Here is a 17,558-nt window from a genome sequence, read left to right on the forward strand (position 1 = left end):
TTTGTATCTCTTAATCCCCTTCACCTCTTTCACCTACTCTCCACCCCCCTCTCCTTTGGCAAACACCAGTTTGTTCTGTGTTTTTATAAGATTGTATCCAGTTTTTTGTCTGTTTTTTGGTTTGCTCATTTGTTTTGTTTTTTAGATTCTACATTTAAGGGATATTTCTTTGACTTATTTCACTTAGCATGATACCCCCTAAGTCCATCCATGTTGTCACAAATGGCAATATTTCATTCTTTTTATGCCTGAGTAATATTTCATTGTGTGTGGGCATGTGGGTGTGTGTATACATTTTCTTTGCCCATTCATCTGCTGAATTTAGCAACATTTAGGTTGCTTTTATATTTTAGCTATTATAAAATAATGCTGCATTAAACATAGGGATTTATATATCTTTTCAAATTAGTTTTTGTTTTCTTTGGGTAAATACCCAGCAGTGGAGTTGCTGGATCATGTGGTATATCTATTTTTAAGGAACCTATACTATTTTCCACAGTGGTTGCAGTGCACCACCATTGGTGAGGTTGCATTCTCACCAATAGTGCACAAAGGTTCTTTTTTCTCCACATCCTTAGTAACACTTGTTATTTCTCGGATAGATACTTATCTTGAAAGAGGTATTACTTCACTAAACACTTAAAATATTTTTAAAATTAAGTTCTACATTAAAATGTTTGGAAATAGCTTTAATTTTGTTGGAACTGATCTGTATATACCTTGGGAAGTGAGGTATAAATTGGAATCTCAAGCCACTATTTCTGATCACAAAGATGTAAGTTTCTGTAGACAGGTACCTACTTTATGAATATTATAAAATGTATTCACTCAGAATTTAAAACACTATATGTTGTGTAGAACACTGCAAAACAATGTTGCTCTCATTTTTTTTTTAATTTCATACTTTTATTGTATTGCACTAAAGGAACAGCAGGATGCTTATGCAATGTTCTCTCATTCAGTTTTGAAAATCTAAAGTACCTGTGAGTTCCTGAGAATATCTTTACCATCAGATTAGAACGCTAAGTATAATAATCAATTTCTTAGTAAGTAATGTCTTGCATATATGAACACATTTAAAATGGCTTTAAATGTATTATTAAGTAGTTCATCACATATTTTTATGTCACATTCACTTATGCTTAAGGATTAAAGCAAGTATTAACTCTGATAGAAATATGGGAAATCTCATTCCTGCCATACACAGGAATAATATTCAAATCAGATAGAAAAAAATCACACTTTTCTTACTTTTGTAAATGTTATCCATATATAATCATCTACATATTAGATGAGGAAAACCATGAAGTTTCCCACAGGTTAGTTACATATTCTCAGTATTTGAATCACCCCATGTCTACCGCTAACTTACAATTAGATGGCATTTCAATAAAATCAAAATGATCCTGACAAGTTCTTATAAACAAAAACTTCCAGTGGACTAAGGATAGCCAATAATGAATGCAATCATTCAGAGGATTATGATTGTTCCCTAAGGAGTGCAAGTTCAAACCTGTCAACCCCAGGGGTAATCATTTTCTTATTACTTCATAAATAATTCCATTTAAATTCTTTATCCCAGTATAACATAGGAAAGTAGTCTTTCCATAAGCAAAAATGTGGGAACATTTAAACCTGAATCATTCTTTAAGGTAACTCTGATCAAATATCCAAGGCTGCTTTTTGAAACAGGATCTTGTTGGATAGAATCCCTTCCTTTACACGCTTTTTGCAAGCCATTAGTTGAGCCAGTTCTTCTGTGTGTTGTTCTATGAGTTCACCAAAACATGAATCATTCTACTGAGGTAGTGAAAAGGGTAGAAGATAAAAGGGTAATTCTCACCATCCTTCTTTGGGACAGTATGCTAGAATATCTGCATTCATGATGGTTCTGGGACCATAGAGTCCTGGTCTACTCATGATTGGCCAATTCATATACCTCCAAATACACTATACTGAAGGGGGTAAGATCCAGTATAAGCCATTCTGCTGACACAGAAGAAAGCAAGGATGAGGTATTCTGGAAAAACAAGAGCATTTAGGGTATTACATTGGTCTAAGGTGTTCTCATAATGAGTCTTCAACTCATCAAATACTGTAATGTGCAAGCTGGCAAATGAGAGCAGTGGTGAGCAGTGTCACCAGCATGTAGCATGGCCCTGGAGAAGGAGCAGTGAACAATGCTGGTGGCAGCACAGAAGGACAGTGCCAAGCCTTCTGGGTTAAATCATTCACTTCTCCCAGGCCACAGCCATGACTGCCAAACCACCTCTGATCCTGCCCTGCCAACATGCCTGAGCACCAACCCAAGTATGCAACGAGTTCAGGTGTGAAAAATGAGATGACTCTGGATCATGTACAAAAACCACACTCTTTTAATGAATACTTCAGGAAGAAGAGATTGTTAGGCAACCAAGAAAAGGGGGTTCCCAAATGAAAAATGGACACTTGAACCTTCTGCAGAACATGGGAGGAAGAGATGACTACATTGTACATGAAAGAAATCAGCTAAAAAAATTAATAAATTTTGCGCTAAACAGAAAATTTTCAATAGCTAGGATACCTAGATCTAAGAGAAGTTTACACTACCTTGCAAGCTCTTTTCCCTGAGCATTTATTAGTGTACACTAGAAAGATTAAGGGTAGAGTAAGGGAAGGGAGGGAGCCCGTTTAGTGTTGCTGATGTGATTGCTGCTGGGTTTCCAGAAAAGAAAACCTCCCCACTTCCCAGGAACCTTCTTTCAAATGCAAAAATCTTAACCCTGGGAAGAAAGCCACAAACTCTCTTGTCCTCAGGCCTTAGTTAAAGAGCTACTTTTTCCATAGAAGAGTAGAAGCAAAGCTGCCTCTATGTTAGGAGATATATATATATATATATGTATATATATACATATATATATATATATATATCTCACTCCACTGGCTGAAAGGCCAACAAGGATAAAACAGGAATAACAAGCAGTGACCTACTGCCCCTAGGGAAGGAGGGAGATAGGAAATTCTCCTGACTAAAACCGACCAGAAATACAATGTAGAGTTTGTCTTCCAAAGTGGGGAAGGGGTGGGTTGAGGGGAGGGATGCTACGGCTAGGTTTTGACACAAGAACCCCCTCCTCTACCATTGGAATGGCTTAGCCCCTACTATCAAACAACAGCAGTCCACTCCAGGGAGCAGTGGAAGAGTGTAAAGAACTATAAAGGATCCGAGATTCACTCCACCAGCAAGTAAACATGTTAACCTGCTACACTTTCCCAGATGCTGGCAGAAGCTGTGAGATCCCTGTGTCAGACCAAAGACCTTTCTTATTCTTGGCACAGCAAATAGTATCTGTCCCATAGATTTCTAACATTACCATCATTATTTATTGTTTAGTTCTTTATTCTGTCTCCCATCTCATAGAATGTGATCTCCAAGCCAGTCGTTAACTTAAAGCTTGCTCATTTCTATATCCCTAATACCTCAAGTAGCTCCTGATATATAGTAGGGTATAATACATCTTTGTTGAATTAATTACTGTATAGACTCTTGAATTTCCAAATGTGTTCAACCACACGCTAGTGTTGGAAGAAGCCCATTGCAGAAGAGTTATGTGGTCAAGTGAGTTCAGCTAATGCTATATGCTATATACTCTGCCCGGAAGTTCATAATGCCTGTTAGTATATTGACGGCTCTAAGAAGTGCTGCAGTAAAGAGGCTTGCTAGACTTTGCTTAGCCCAGGATTTTTCAATTTATTTTATCACATAAAGTAGGCAAGGGACTGAGTTGGAAGCTTGAGAAAGGAATTTCCAACTTATAAATTTTACAGCAGAATTTACTATGAAAAAAAGCATAAATTTATATATGTCCAGCAAAGCATAGCAGGAGTTCCCAGGCCTTGAAGATATTCTCTGAAGTTTATTCGTCAAGCCAGGTGAGTGGCTTTGCAGAGCCACTGCCTTTGCAGGTTAAGTTAAATCATCAGGGCCTTACAGATTTTATTATACCTTACCATATCACCCAAAACTCCAGTTTAACTACTTTCTATGGTTTCTAAAATTGCCTTTAGCAACTGACATTACTTGAGTCTAAAAGGAGTTACAAGTTACTTCTTCAATGGCACAAACTATGCTACTCACAATATATACTGATGAGTGAACACAACACCTGTTTAATCACATTGTAGCTATATAGGGCTTAATGTAACTGCCATCAGTATATGGATATGTACAATCAGTAACGTACACTGTTTCAAAAGGAAAGAGTAGAGCAGGCCTGCCCTGGGCCTACTCCATTACGAAAATTAGATGCAAATGCATTAAAACATAATTATGTGTTTGTAAATTTGTGTGTGAGAGTATGTGTAAAACTGTGTCTGGATGTATGTGTGAGAGAGACAGGGAGATCACAATAATATTTCAAAGAATTAGAACTTCATGAAAAATACCGTGGGGACTCTAAAGTAGGTTATATGATCCAAGTATATGTGACCTTCTCTGTTTGGGACTGAATTTACTCAATTTAATAAAGCTGTTGGCAAAATTGAAAAAGTATAGCTGAGTTTGATCAAATGCTCTCCTCCTCACATAATTATTTGGTCATCTTTCGACCATAGTCAATTCCAGCAAATCATTTATCAGTCCACATCAACCTAGAGGCAAAATTTGAGGTACTCTTTTTTAATATTCAAACACTCAAATATTTGAATTTTTAATTTGAATTCCTAATATTCAAATATTCAAAATATTTCCAACTGTTTTTATTTAAGTCTCCTCTTGATAACAAAATTGTCACATAAGTCTCCTCTCATTGAAACCCAGACGAGGAGGTAGGGTGACCTTTCTTCACCATTTCTGTACTGGGATAAATTCCTCCACCTCCTTAGCAAAAAAAAAAAAAAAAAAAAAAAAAAAAAAAAAAAGTCCATTTCTCTCTCTAGATTGAGACTTCTGCCTTTCTGGTTTTAAGGACATGGCATCCAACTGAATGTTCATTCTGGTTCATCTGACATAGAAGCAGAGCTAGAAAGAGTTTAGGAGTTATTCATACAACTCTTCACTTTATCCTGCTTAAAAAGAGGTGTTGCAATGACCCAGCTCACTGGACGATACACCAAGCAAACTTGAAGGGATTCATTTCAAATCGACCGGACAATGGTGTTCCAGGCATTGTTCATCTTTGTGTCTTGCTGACTGATCCAAACAAAGCTTCATTCTTATTTCAAAGACTGAGGCTACTTTGAAGAAGGCAAAAAAAAAAAAAAAAAAAAAAGACTTAGAAAACCCCACTTGCATCAAGTCTCATAGGTTTTTTGAAGTTATGCTTTCTTGTAGATCATTAGAAATATTCAGAAAACTTGTCAATTCCTTTTCTATAGGAAAAAAAAAAGATTCTGCCTCTAACCTCAGCACGTTTACTCATTTAAATTATTCAGTAAACCAAGGTTAAGGAGGCTTTAGTTAAAATAGGAATGAGTCATTCACTGATGAAAAATAAAAGCTGGGGAAAAAGTATCCAGTTTGTAACAACCTCCTAACTAGGTCCACTTAAAATGCATTGTGTTTTTTGTACTTTGAAAAACCTATAGGCTTACGATACTTCATAAATTCACGTGACTTTTTAACAAAATCAAAGTGGAACATATGTACAGAAAGGTGCACAAAGCATAAGTGTATGGTTGGATAAGTTTTGTCCAAGTGAACATAGTCACGTAATATCATTCCTCCCAACCAAGAACAGCACTCCTTACCAAAGCCCCAGAAGTCTGTCCTATATCCCTCCATGAAGAGTGTAGGTAAGCTGTTTCATGGTATGGCAGCATAGCTCTGCATCTATTTAGGGGGGCCCTGCAGCCTGTGGGGACCTTGAACTGACCCTAGCCCCTCATGCAAGTGCATGCCCTAGATAGCAGCCTGCAGAGTCACAGGTGAACATAAGCTCCTCGTATAACCCCAACAGCCTTGTTATGAGCAGTGGCATCTGCCTCCCAATGCCTTCCCTTTCGGTGCCCATTAGAGGAACCTCTAATAGGGCTTACCAAACCCACTCTTATGAGTTGAACTGATTGACCCATCTGGCCTTGTCTCAGGAACCCCAAAGAACTCCATTCATGGACCCTAAAAAAGGCATGTGTCCCAGGTTCCCAACTCTGCTTTAACCCTTCTTTGTGGCCCCTTAAATTCCTCCAGAGCCTGTGAAAAATAAGCTTCTCTATTTCAATTTCTCTTGTGGTCTGAAGTCACCATCTGGCACCCTGTGCTCCCCTTAACAAGTGTTAATTTGACAAATTGGTAACAGCTTCTAATCACACCCTCACCCTCTTCCTAAAAGATCACTGCTGTCTTCGTGTTTAACAGCCCATGGATTAACTTTGCTAGGTTTTAAACTTTATCTAAATGAAAATAATCTTTATCTAAATGAAAATAATCAAGTACATAATCTTATGTGTTTGGCGTCTTTCACGGAATATTACGTTGGAGATTCTTTCATGTTGCTGTGTGCTTTATTAGTGTATTTGTTTCATTGTCAAATGGTATTCCATTGTAAGAAATATACCAAAAACTACTTACCATTCTACCTTTAACTAACATTCAGATTGTTTACAGTTTGGGGCTACTATAAATAATGCTAATATTAACATCTTGTAAAGATGTATTTCAGTGCACATTTGTAGGTATTTCTATTAATTATACCCTTGTGATTGGAATCACTGTATTATAGGTTATGAATATATTAAATTTAGTTGATACTATCACAGTTTGTCAAAATTTATCATACCACCAGCAATGTAAAAAAATTCTTCATCCTTACTAACATTTGGTATTGTTAGTCTTGCTAACTCTTGCCACTCTGGTGAGTGTGTATTAGAATCCCACTATAGTTTTGATTCATTTTCCCTGACTACTAATGAGCTTGCAGATGATATAGATAGATAGATAGATAGATACATATTCCACATTCAGGTGTCTTCGTTTTTGAAATGGTTAAACAAGGCTCTCGTCCATTTTTATATGGTTCTGCCTACTTTTTCTTATAAGTTTATTGTTCAAGATATTTTCTGCATGCCAGAATTTTCCACTTTTACTTGGTAAATATTCCTCCTCCCTGAGCTTGCCTTTTTATTCCCTTATAGGTGAATTCATGAGACTGTGATAATTCTTGTTGGAAAGCTATATAAAGCTATTAAATAAAAACCGATAGTTATTTCTCCCTCACCAAATAATTCTTGGGTAAAAGTTTCACTCATTGCCCCTTGAGGACAACATTAGAAGAGACATTCTTTAGATTATAATTTATGAACCCTTGCATGAAAACGTAGGAAAACCAATGAAAGAGGATGCTACTTTCCTGTTTTCCTTGACTTCTGATAAGAGTTGGATTTCTTCAATGCCCTGATTTCACCAGAGCTGTTTGAGAAATCAGAGTTTGTTCCAAATCAATGGGCTATGGAGGTGGTAATGGTGGGGCAATGGTAGGTAATATGTGGTTTTCCTAATGTAATGTTTTACTTATGATTAAACACATTTTTTTTCTCTTAAAATTTATTTATTTTTGAGACAGAGAGAGACAGAGCATGAACCGGGGAGGGTCATAGAGAGACGGAGACACAGAATCTGCAACAGGCTCCAGGCTCTGAGCTGTCAGCACAGAGCCAGACGCGGGGCTCGAACTCACAGACCACGAGATCATCACCTGAGCCAAACTCGGACGCTCAACCGACAGAGCCACCCAGGTGCCCCTAACCATATTTATTAAGTAACTATATTTTGATGGTCACAATTTTAAAATTTCTTTGAAAAGACTGAGTTTAACCGTGAGTCAACAATATAAATCTGAATTGGTCCTGTTATTCCTTCTGCTATAAAATTCCTGCTAGCGCTGTTGTTGGCTGAAAGTTTGCTTGAAGCTATACACTTCACTAATATAAATTCTAAGATTTCTGAATCTTGAAACCCAGACCTTTCTATTGAGTATTGTTTGCGTAGTACCCATAACTCCCATGTGTTGGTAACTAATCTTAAAACTTCTGTATTCTATCACCAAAAGTCAGTTAATTCATGGCTTCTGAAATTAACACAGATTGAAATAGTATTACTAGCTATGATTTATTGACACTGATAGCACATTAGAGCAACTGACCATTTCAATTGTTTTCCCATAGTTTTCTAACCCAGGCGGGTATTATGGAAAGCCCACTAAGTAAATTAGCGAGACAAATATTGTCAATCGTATGCCTGTATCTTTGGCTGATAGATATGAAGTACGATACATGATCTAGAGGCAAACTTGATTTTTAAAAATCTTATTTTAAAAAAAAAATTATTGCAAGCTATGCATATAGATAAAAACGATACTCACATTCGGTATCTAAACTGAACAAAAGCTCATGGGACAGACAGGATGCTTACGAATTTTGTTTTATGAGACAGTTTCAAGTCACAAAGAACCTTTATTTACAGAAAAATCTCTGCAATGATTTCTTTCTGGAATACTTAGGACTTCAAAATCACTGTGAACTAAGTATATAAAACATAGTGGAGAAACTATCCATGAGAAAAGTAAATGCTATTATCCTTTATTTTGTTTCAAAGGATCGTGTATAAGAACCAGCCTATACCCAGACAGAAAGTGATCTTTAGTAGTATAGCTCTTATTCTTTTGGAGTTCCTTCTGTATGATAAATCCCTGACTATAGTGGACATTCATACCATCATATCTGTAAATTAGCAGATAAAGCAGCCTACTCAAACACAAATTAAAGTTTACTGCTGGTCTTTAACAAAATGAACTCCATCTGGTAAACTTCTACTAAGTTGAAAAATAATATAAAAGAAGACTTTTTAAAAGGGGTCAACTTTTTTGGAATTAAATGAAAAACTGCTCTTTATTTTATTCTATATTCAAAATAATAATATTTCTCTGACCAAAGCAATTTCATTCAGCGTTAAAATCCATCCTCAATAATTTATACATAATATTTAATCAATATGTTATAAAATATTTTAGTAGCATGTTTTAAGAATTATCTTAACTAATATATTAAGTATTTAATTTTCACAATAAAAAAATGGCTGCCTTATATCATTTAATGCAATGCTTTTTATAGAATCCTCTCCATTAACTCTCTTTTCTGTAATAGTTTTATGGTTTATAGTTTTATATTTTTAATTTTTTCAATGTTTTTATTTATTTTTGAGACAGAGGGAGACAGAGCATGAGCAGGGGAGGGGCCGAGAAAGAGGGAGACACAGAATCTGAAGTAGGCTCCAGGCTCTGAGCTGTCAGCACAGAGCCCGACGTGGGGCTCGAACTCATGGACTGTGAGATCATGACCTGAACTGAAGTCGGACGCCCGACCGACTGAGCCATCCAGGCGCCCCTATGGTTTATATTTTTAACTAAATTCTGTCTGCATTCAGAATGCTACTGGTCATACCATATTTTAAGAACCAGAGAAAAAACTTTGTCCTTTTATTTTTCTGTCAAATCATACTTAAAATTCATAGAAATAATTTAAGCACCATTTAAGATTTCCACCTGCAACCATAGTCTGTGTTTCAGGATTATGATTAGCTAAACTTACCATCACAAAATAAACTAGACTTATTGAGCATGAGTAAAACCTACATGAGGCTGTAATTATGGCCATATTAATAAAGTCAGTGGATTTGCTTACATAGTAGTTGCTTACGTGCCTCTTTGAAAAAGAAACCGAAGCCACTAAAACAGATAAGAAATATTTCATGCCAAAGTATGTAGTAGAGATACCCAATGCCTTATCAACTTCCTTTCAACTTCAAAGTACTCTCTAGGGTATATATTTAGGCAATAGGTGGTCCATTGAACCACTATCCTATCCAGAAAGTAGTTATCATAATGTTTTCCTAGATTGCTGAGACAGAAGGGAAGAATCCAGGGAATTCTTGTTGTTCAGGTAAACATCTTTAGAAATGACTACATTATATACCTTTAGATTATATACATTATATCTATATTTATACATTATATAAGTAACATATATAGTTACATTGTATATTAGATTATATACATTTGGAAATAACTACATTATTTATTTCTATTTTAAAAGTTTAAATTCTGAAATTTTATGTTGTCCAGGCTCAGAGTTGATTTCCTCTTCCTTACAAACTAAATAACTTAGCTGACTTTTGCTAATTACTGTTTCACAGATGCTGCCAGAAAGACCGAGATTCCAGGTTCAGAGATAAAGGGTCGTATGACCAAAGAACAACAAATAGCATGAATATCAGCATGTACACATTGGTTTCTCCCGTCTCCCACAGCCCAAGGGATGACAGAAGGACCCAAATAGAAGCTATACATGTTGTAGATTTGTATAGTAGCTGACGAACTCTAAGCCCAGGGAATCCACTGCTTTTCTAGAAAGTGGTAGACACACCTGCTTTTTGTCCCAAAAAGAGACATTATTTTATCTTTTGATTACTCACTGCAAATGCAATCAAAAAAACATCTATCATATGATAGGTGGTTCTATTCCTAGATACAACCAGTAAGATTGAAAACAACTGTCCTCAAAAATACTTATACAAGAATATCCTTGGCATACTAATCAAAATAGGTAAAAACTGGAAACAACCCAAATGTACACCAAAAGCACAATAAATAAACAGTCATATATACATTCCATACAATATTACTCAGCAGTTTTAAAAGTAATGGACTACTGATAAACATAATATGGATTGAACCTGAAAATATTACTGCGAATAAAAGAAGCCAGATTTCACCACATTCCAATCAACAACAACAACAAAGAATACTGTATGATTCCATGAAGATTAGGTACAAAAATAGGCAAAACTAATATGTGATGTTAGTAGCCATTAAATGAATGCTTTTGAGAAGGAGATAGTGATTAGAAAGGACTTGAGGACACTTCTGGGAGCAATGGAAAATCTCTGTATCATGTTTTCAATGGAACCATATTAGTTTATAGAATTGTCAAAGACCAAGCTGAACACATTAAAATACTGTTATATTTTCTCAATAGAACATTTCCAGTTCTTTTAAGATCAAGAAATGAAAAGGTACTTTATTTCTAAATTTTTTAAAAGATTTACTTTAGTTGAAAGAGCATGAATTTTGAGTTATATTACTTGCCTCTGAATCCTATTCCCACCATTCAGTAGCTAAGTTAATTAAACTTGAGCACATTCTCTAACTTCGCTGCAATCAAAATTTATCATTTATAAAATATGGATGGTAATATTTTTTTCATGTGACTTACTTCTGACTTGTTACAGGATAAAATAAATAATGTATGTTAATAGTTAAAGCTAGCATTCATTCATAACATGTGAACCATTGTCCTAAATAATTTCTATGAATTTTCTAATCTCGTTGATGCAAGCCATATATTAACCTTCAATTAAATTTGGTCCCCCAAAGACGTGTAACAATACAGATTACAGATTATCCATGAAACCAAAAGTTAATTCTTTTCCTTCAAGAACAAAAGTTAAAGGAACTCATGACCACTAAACCAGGAGCGAAAGCAGCCGCTTCTGTGTTATACACAGTGCCCCTGGCCTGTTCAGTCCAAATCCACAGCCCAGTGGTTCTCCTGCCCAGGGCATTGTATACTGCCTGCCATCTCTTCGATGCCAAATCAACACACCTTCACCTAGATCAACAGGAGCTCAAACTCAGACTCTCCCCCTCAAATTCCAGCCTTTGTACTCAAATTTATTCACAAAAGTGACCATGTTTATAACAGCAGAAGGAAGCAATCCAAATGACACCAATTCTGTGGAATACATAATGGATAAAAGGAGTGTGCCGGGCTAGGAACATCTCCCACAAACACATCAAAGAATCATACCTACGTGATTCCAGTTATGAAAAGAAACAAACCCGAACCTGACCTTTTATTTACATATAAATTTGAAAATGGATGGGAGGTGAGCTGGTCAGGACACCTACCTCTGGGGAAGGAGAGATGGGGGAAGTGTGAACGAGCCCTTTCCTATCACACACACTTTCTGTTTATCTTTTTAAGTTTCTAAGACAAAAATGAAATGAAGCAAGCAAACAAACGAACCAAAAGAATAACAGAGAGAAAGGCACGCACACACACACAGACACACACACACACACACAAACACATGCACACACAAGCAAATCACTAATAACAACAATGGAAGACTGGTTATCAGCGCAGACCCCACAGATGTTAAAAGATAACAAGAGAATATTATGAACAACTTCTTGCAAAGGAATTCACCAATTTAGAGAATATGGGCCAATTTTTGAAAGCTACAGGTTACCAAAATTTACCCTAATAAAATAGATAAGTTGAATATTCTATAACATTCAATTATTTTAATGTAGCTCAATTTATAGTTTGAAATCTTCTGGAATAAAAAAATCTCTAGGCCCCAGTGGTTTCACTGGCAAATTATTTTAAACCATTGAGAAAGAAACAACATTGATTCTATACAATCTCTTCAAGGAAATAGAAGAGGAGAGAACATTTTCCAACTCATTTAACAAGGCCGTTATGATCCTGATAACACAATGAGACATTTACAGAGCATATACAAGGGAAACTAGAGAACAATATCCTTCATGAACACCCATAACAAAATATTAGCAAATCAAATCAAGCATATTAAAATGAATAAGTCACTACAACCAAGTAATATTTATTCCAGAAATGAAAAGCTGGTCCAATATCTGAAAATTAGTCAATGTAATCACCTTATTAGTTGTGAAGAGAAAGGAAAAAAGAGATTATACCAATTCTTGCAGAAAACATATTTAAATAAATATCCTTTCATGCTAAAACAAAAACAAAAACACAAACAAAAACACTTCATTAAGCCAGGAATAGATGAGAAAGAACTTCCTCAACCTGATTAAGGAAATCTAAAGAAAACATACGGGAAACCTCATAATTATAGTAAAAATCTGAAAGCTTTCTTCTTATGGTGAAGGATAAGACAAGAATTCCTCTTACAACTTTCATTTAACCTTTATTGGAGGTTCTAATCACTGCAATAAATCAAAAAAAGGAAATAAAAGACCTATAGTTGGAAAGGCAGAGTTAAAACTACTTGTCTGTTCACAGAGGACATAAGTGTCTATGTGAAATTTTTAAGGATTCTGAAAAACAAAGCAAAACCTCCTAAAACAAGGAAATGATTTTATGAAAGATCATACAAGACTAATACACAAAATTAACTATGTATATTTGCAGCATACAGCTGGATACATATATATATATATATGTGTGTGTGTGTATATATATATATATGTATATATAATTTAAAATAGCTCCAAAAATGAACTACTTAGATATAAATCTTAAAAGAAAATACCGTAGGACTTTATTACTGATATGGACAAGCCGATTTGAAAATTTTTTATGGAAAAGCAAAGAAACTACAATTTCTAAAACAATTTTGTAAAGGAATAATAAACACAGTTAGAGAAGCCATATTACTTAGCTTTTCAATTAACTATACACACAGAAGTATAAAGAAAAAATGATTTCAAAATACAACTCTGCTCTCATTATGTTTATAAAAGTGGATATTGTGTGAGGTTTTAATAACATTTAAATGGTCTCTACTTTACTGGTTTAGCTTTTGTTAAGAACGTAATATAAAGTTGAATTAGCTCCCTGCATTAGATAAAGGGAAGCTGAAGAAGACTGTACACACCTAATTCTTACAGAAAATTCTTATAATTTTCATAATGACCATATTCAATTTTTGGAAATAATTTAATAAATTGTGTATTCATATTAATATGATTACATGACTAAAATTATCCTGAGATAACATGTATTTTGTTGAAGGTAAAGTGACATTAATTCATTGCTTATGTTCCTTAACCCTTTAAAAAAGTAAAAAAAAAAAAAAAAAAAAAAAAGCAAGGATTAGGAAGTTTGCATTTGTGTAGACTGAAAAAAAAATTTTTTTAGGGCCAAACTTGAGATATATTTGGAATTCCCAGGCCAGTAGTCTTTTCTTTGTATTTTGATGGCTTCCCATAAATGTGAATGATTTCTGTTCTTTATTCACTGCATTAGTCTCAGGCAATAAGTTAGAGTTTCAGGAAGCAGGAGTATAAATCTTCATTGAATTGTAGTGTTAAGTTTTAATCCTAAAACATTCTAAATGATGCACTGTGACATACATAAGTCAGATAAAAAGGCAAGCCTAACTAAATGAATTTTCAGGGTCTAAAGTTATATCAACCATATTATTTTCCAGAATATATTTCAAGAGACTTAGTATATATCACGACAACTGTGGCTTCACAATGTCCTAATTGTGTCACATCCATCCCAATTGTTGTGAGAAGATAATGTCGAAAATAGGTGTGATGGATAGAATTTTTCACTCACAAATTTAAACATATGTTCCGGTGCATAAGTAAAGGTGCACATAGTATTTATTGACAGAGACCAGGCTCATAATGTATTGTGACAGAGTTCCGCGTCTGCTTGTCTCTCTCACACTCCCAATAATTTTATGTCCACAGATTTTTTTTTTTTTACAATCCAAAATCAGATTTTAAAATAGTAATACTCAAAATACAACAAGGCAAAGCAGTGAGATGTTTATTGGGCATCTCTAATGAGAAATCATTCAAATATCTTGGTGTTTTATTTTCATAACAAAGATATGACTACCGCCCTGGAACCAGCTGCTTTGTTGTTAAGAAAACACAGTGGGGGCTTTGCTTCGAGACTCTAAATATTAATAGTGGGCATATGTTGCTATCAAAATTACTACTGACTTAATATTTCCCTTTATACCTGAACTTTCAGATCTTTACACCTTTAAAAACGTCTTTTTTTTTTAATCTCCTACCTTATCTCTTACCTCTTAATTATTTGTTTTTAAATTTTTTTTTCAAGTTTATTTATTTGAAAGAGAGTAAGTGCGAGCAGGGGAGGGACAGAGAGAGAGGGAGACACCAAATCTGAAGCAGGCTGCGAGCACTGTTGGTGTGGAGCTCAACATGGGACTTGATCTCAAGAACTGCGAGATCATGAGCTGAGAGCCAAGATCAAGAGTCCACCGCTTAACTGACTGAGCCATTCAGGTGCCCCATTAATAATCTTTTTTTTAAATGTTCTAAACAAGTAACTGAAATGGCACATGTAAGTTTGTGCTATCAATAAATTTTCATATCCTATTAACCATCTAAAGACATGAATCCTTGTCATAATACAGACTTCAAGATTTTATGGATGTCTTTGCATATAATTTGAAACAACTGTTACTGCATCTAGTAAATCCTACATAATTTGTATCAAAATGATGCCAGAAGAAAATCTGTACTCTGAATGTATATCAACAGAAAGCTGAATATTTGCACTGTAACACTTGTTTTCCATATAGAACATATTTCTTCATAAATGCTTTTTAATGTTTTTATTAATTTTTGAAAGAGAGAGAGAGGGAGAGAGTGAGAGAGAGAGAGAGAGAGAGAGAGAGAGAGAGAGAGAGAGAGAACCAGCAGGGTGGGAGGGGCAGAGAGAGGGAGACACAGAATTTGAAGCAGGCTCCAGGCTCTGAGCAGTCAGCACAGAGCCTGACAGGGGGCTCAAAGTCATAACTGAGCAGAAGTCAGATGCTTAACCAACTAAGCCACCCAGGCGCCCCCAGAACATATTTCTTTATAAATTTGATTCCTTCATTTCAATGAAGCTTGTTTTTGATAGATGGATTAAAAACAAAAGTACCTAAGCTTATTTCTATGTTGTTTTTTCTTTAAGTTGATTCTCTTAACTCGGTAAATTGAAATACCTAATCATTAAGGATTTCCTTTATGAGAAGAACAAAATTAGATTAAATGTTGTGAATTTGACATAAACTAATATTTACTCTGTTTTAAATACCTGAATTTCAAACCCAGGCATCTGACTTTTGATCTATGTAGCAAAAGAGATTTATTTGGCTGAGGGCCCCTCTCCATGTTAATAAAGAATACTGCAATCTCTATTGTTTTCTCATTTTCTTTCATAATATTTAAAAATTTTAATAGCAATTTAAAAGGACTTTAGAACTGCACTCCATGCATGAAGGCTTTCATCTACTTTTTTTTTTTTTTCAAATATGAAATTTATTGTCAAATTGGTTTCCATACAACACCCAGTGCTCATCCCAAAAGGTGCCCTCCTACTTTAAAGGTATATGTGTTGGGGTGCCTGGGTGGCTCAGTCGGTTAATTCTCCGACTTCCGCTCAAGTCATGATCTCGCACTTAATAAGTTCGAGCCCCAGTCAGACTCTGTGCTGAAACTCAGAGCCTGGAGCCTGCCTCAGATTCTGTGTCTGCCTCTCTATCTGCTCCTTCCCCATTCACGTTCTATCTCTCTCTCTCTCTGAAAAATAAATAGACATTAAAAAATATAAAAAAATGAAGGTGTTCATGTTCAGATTTCAATTTTAAGATAATCTCAACTTTTCATAATTTAGCACTGACAAAAATAACTCATGTTTAAAGTTACTCCTTTAAACAGTGAGTCTCAGCAATCATGTTTAAATCAAAGAAAAATATAAAAATATGAGAGGCACCTGGGTGGCTCAGACAGTTAAGCGTCTGGTTTCAGCTCAGGTCATGATCTCACAGTTTGTGAGTTTGAGCCCCGAATTGAGCTTTATGCTGACAGCTCCGAGCCCAGAACCTGCTTCGGATTCTGTGTCTCCCTCTCTCTCTGCCCCTCCCCTCTCACCCTCTTGTCTCTCTTTCCCTCAAAATAAATAAACATTTTTAAAAAAAGATTTAAAAATATGATACAGTATTCATTTTTAGTTGAAATGACTGGGTAGATATGAATTTTTAAAATGGTAATGCAAAGGCACCTGGGTGGCTCAGTCTGACTTCAGGTCAGGTCAGGATCTCACGGTTTGTGAGTTTGAGCCCCACATCAAGCTCTCTGCTTTCAGTGTAGAGCCTGCTTCGGATCTTCTGTCTCCCTCTCTCTCTGCCCCTCCCCATCTTCCTCTCTCTCTTTCTCTCTCTCAACCCCTCTGTCAAAAATAAAGAACAAAAAAATAAAAAGATGGTAATGCAGATTTTTTGGAATTTATAATTTCCGAAGTATATGTTTTTTAGAAAGTAAAAATGTATCCACATGTATAATACTGTGTCATTCTGTTTAAGCCAATGGTATTTGTGAAATCTTCAAAAGAGCTACATAATTATATTATTCACAAATATAAAAGACAATAAAAATCATATAAGTGAAACAGACACTTAAATGTCATGATATATGTATAGAAGAGAAAGTACAGAGTTTTGTAGAGATTTTCATACCTCCTTTCCTGCATATTTTCCAACTTGTTAATGTGCAAGTAGAAATACAGACAAAAACTCAAAATACTGCTCCCAATAGCCCTTCGGAGGGTTATAACGCTCCTTCGGAGGGTTAAAATATTATTGCTATTTGTAGCTTTAATCACCTAAGTCCAACAGGAATCCAGTCAACAAAGGGAGGCTAGGGGATGTAGTTCTGGGTTATGGATAGGGAAGATGGGCACTCTTGAAATAAATAGCATCGTGGCATTCTACCTCATTGTTC

At 35.3% G+C, this 17,558-nt stretch overlaps 1 pseudogene; it reads right to left on the minus strand.

Annotated features, from left to right (window-relative positions):
* Positions 1 to 1,769: 1,769 nt before the first annotated feature.
* LOC109258124 (protein cornichon homolog 1-like) lies at positions 1,770 to 2,148 on the minus strand (annotated as a pseudogene).
* Between the last annotated feature and the right edge of the window lie 15,410 nt (positions 2,149 to 17,558).

The sequence above is a fragment of the Panthera pardus genome, unplaced genomic scaffold (assembly GCF_024362965.1).
Source record: "Panthera pardus isolate Hobbes unplaced genomic scaffold, ASM2436296v1 HiC_scaffold_6, whole genome shotgun sequence".
NCBI classification, from domain to species: domain Eukaryota; kingdom Metazoa; phylum Chordata; class Mammalia; order Carnivora; family Felidae; genus Panthera; species Panthera pardus.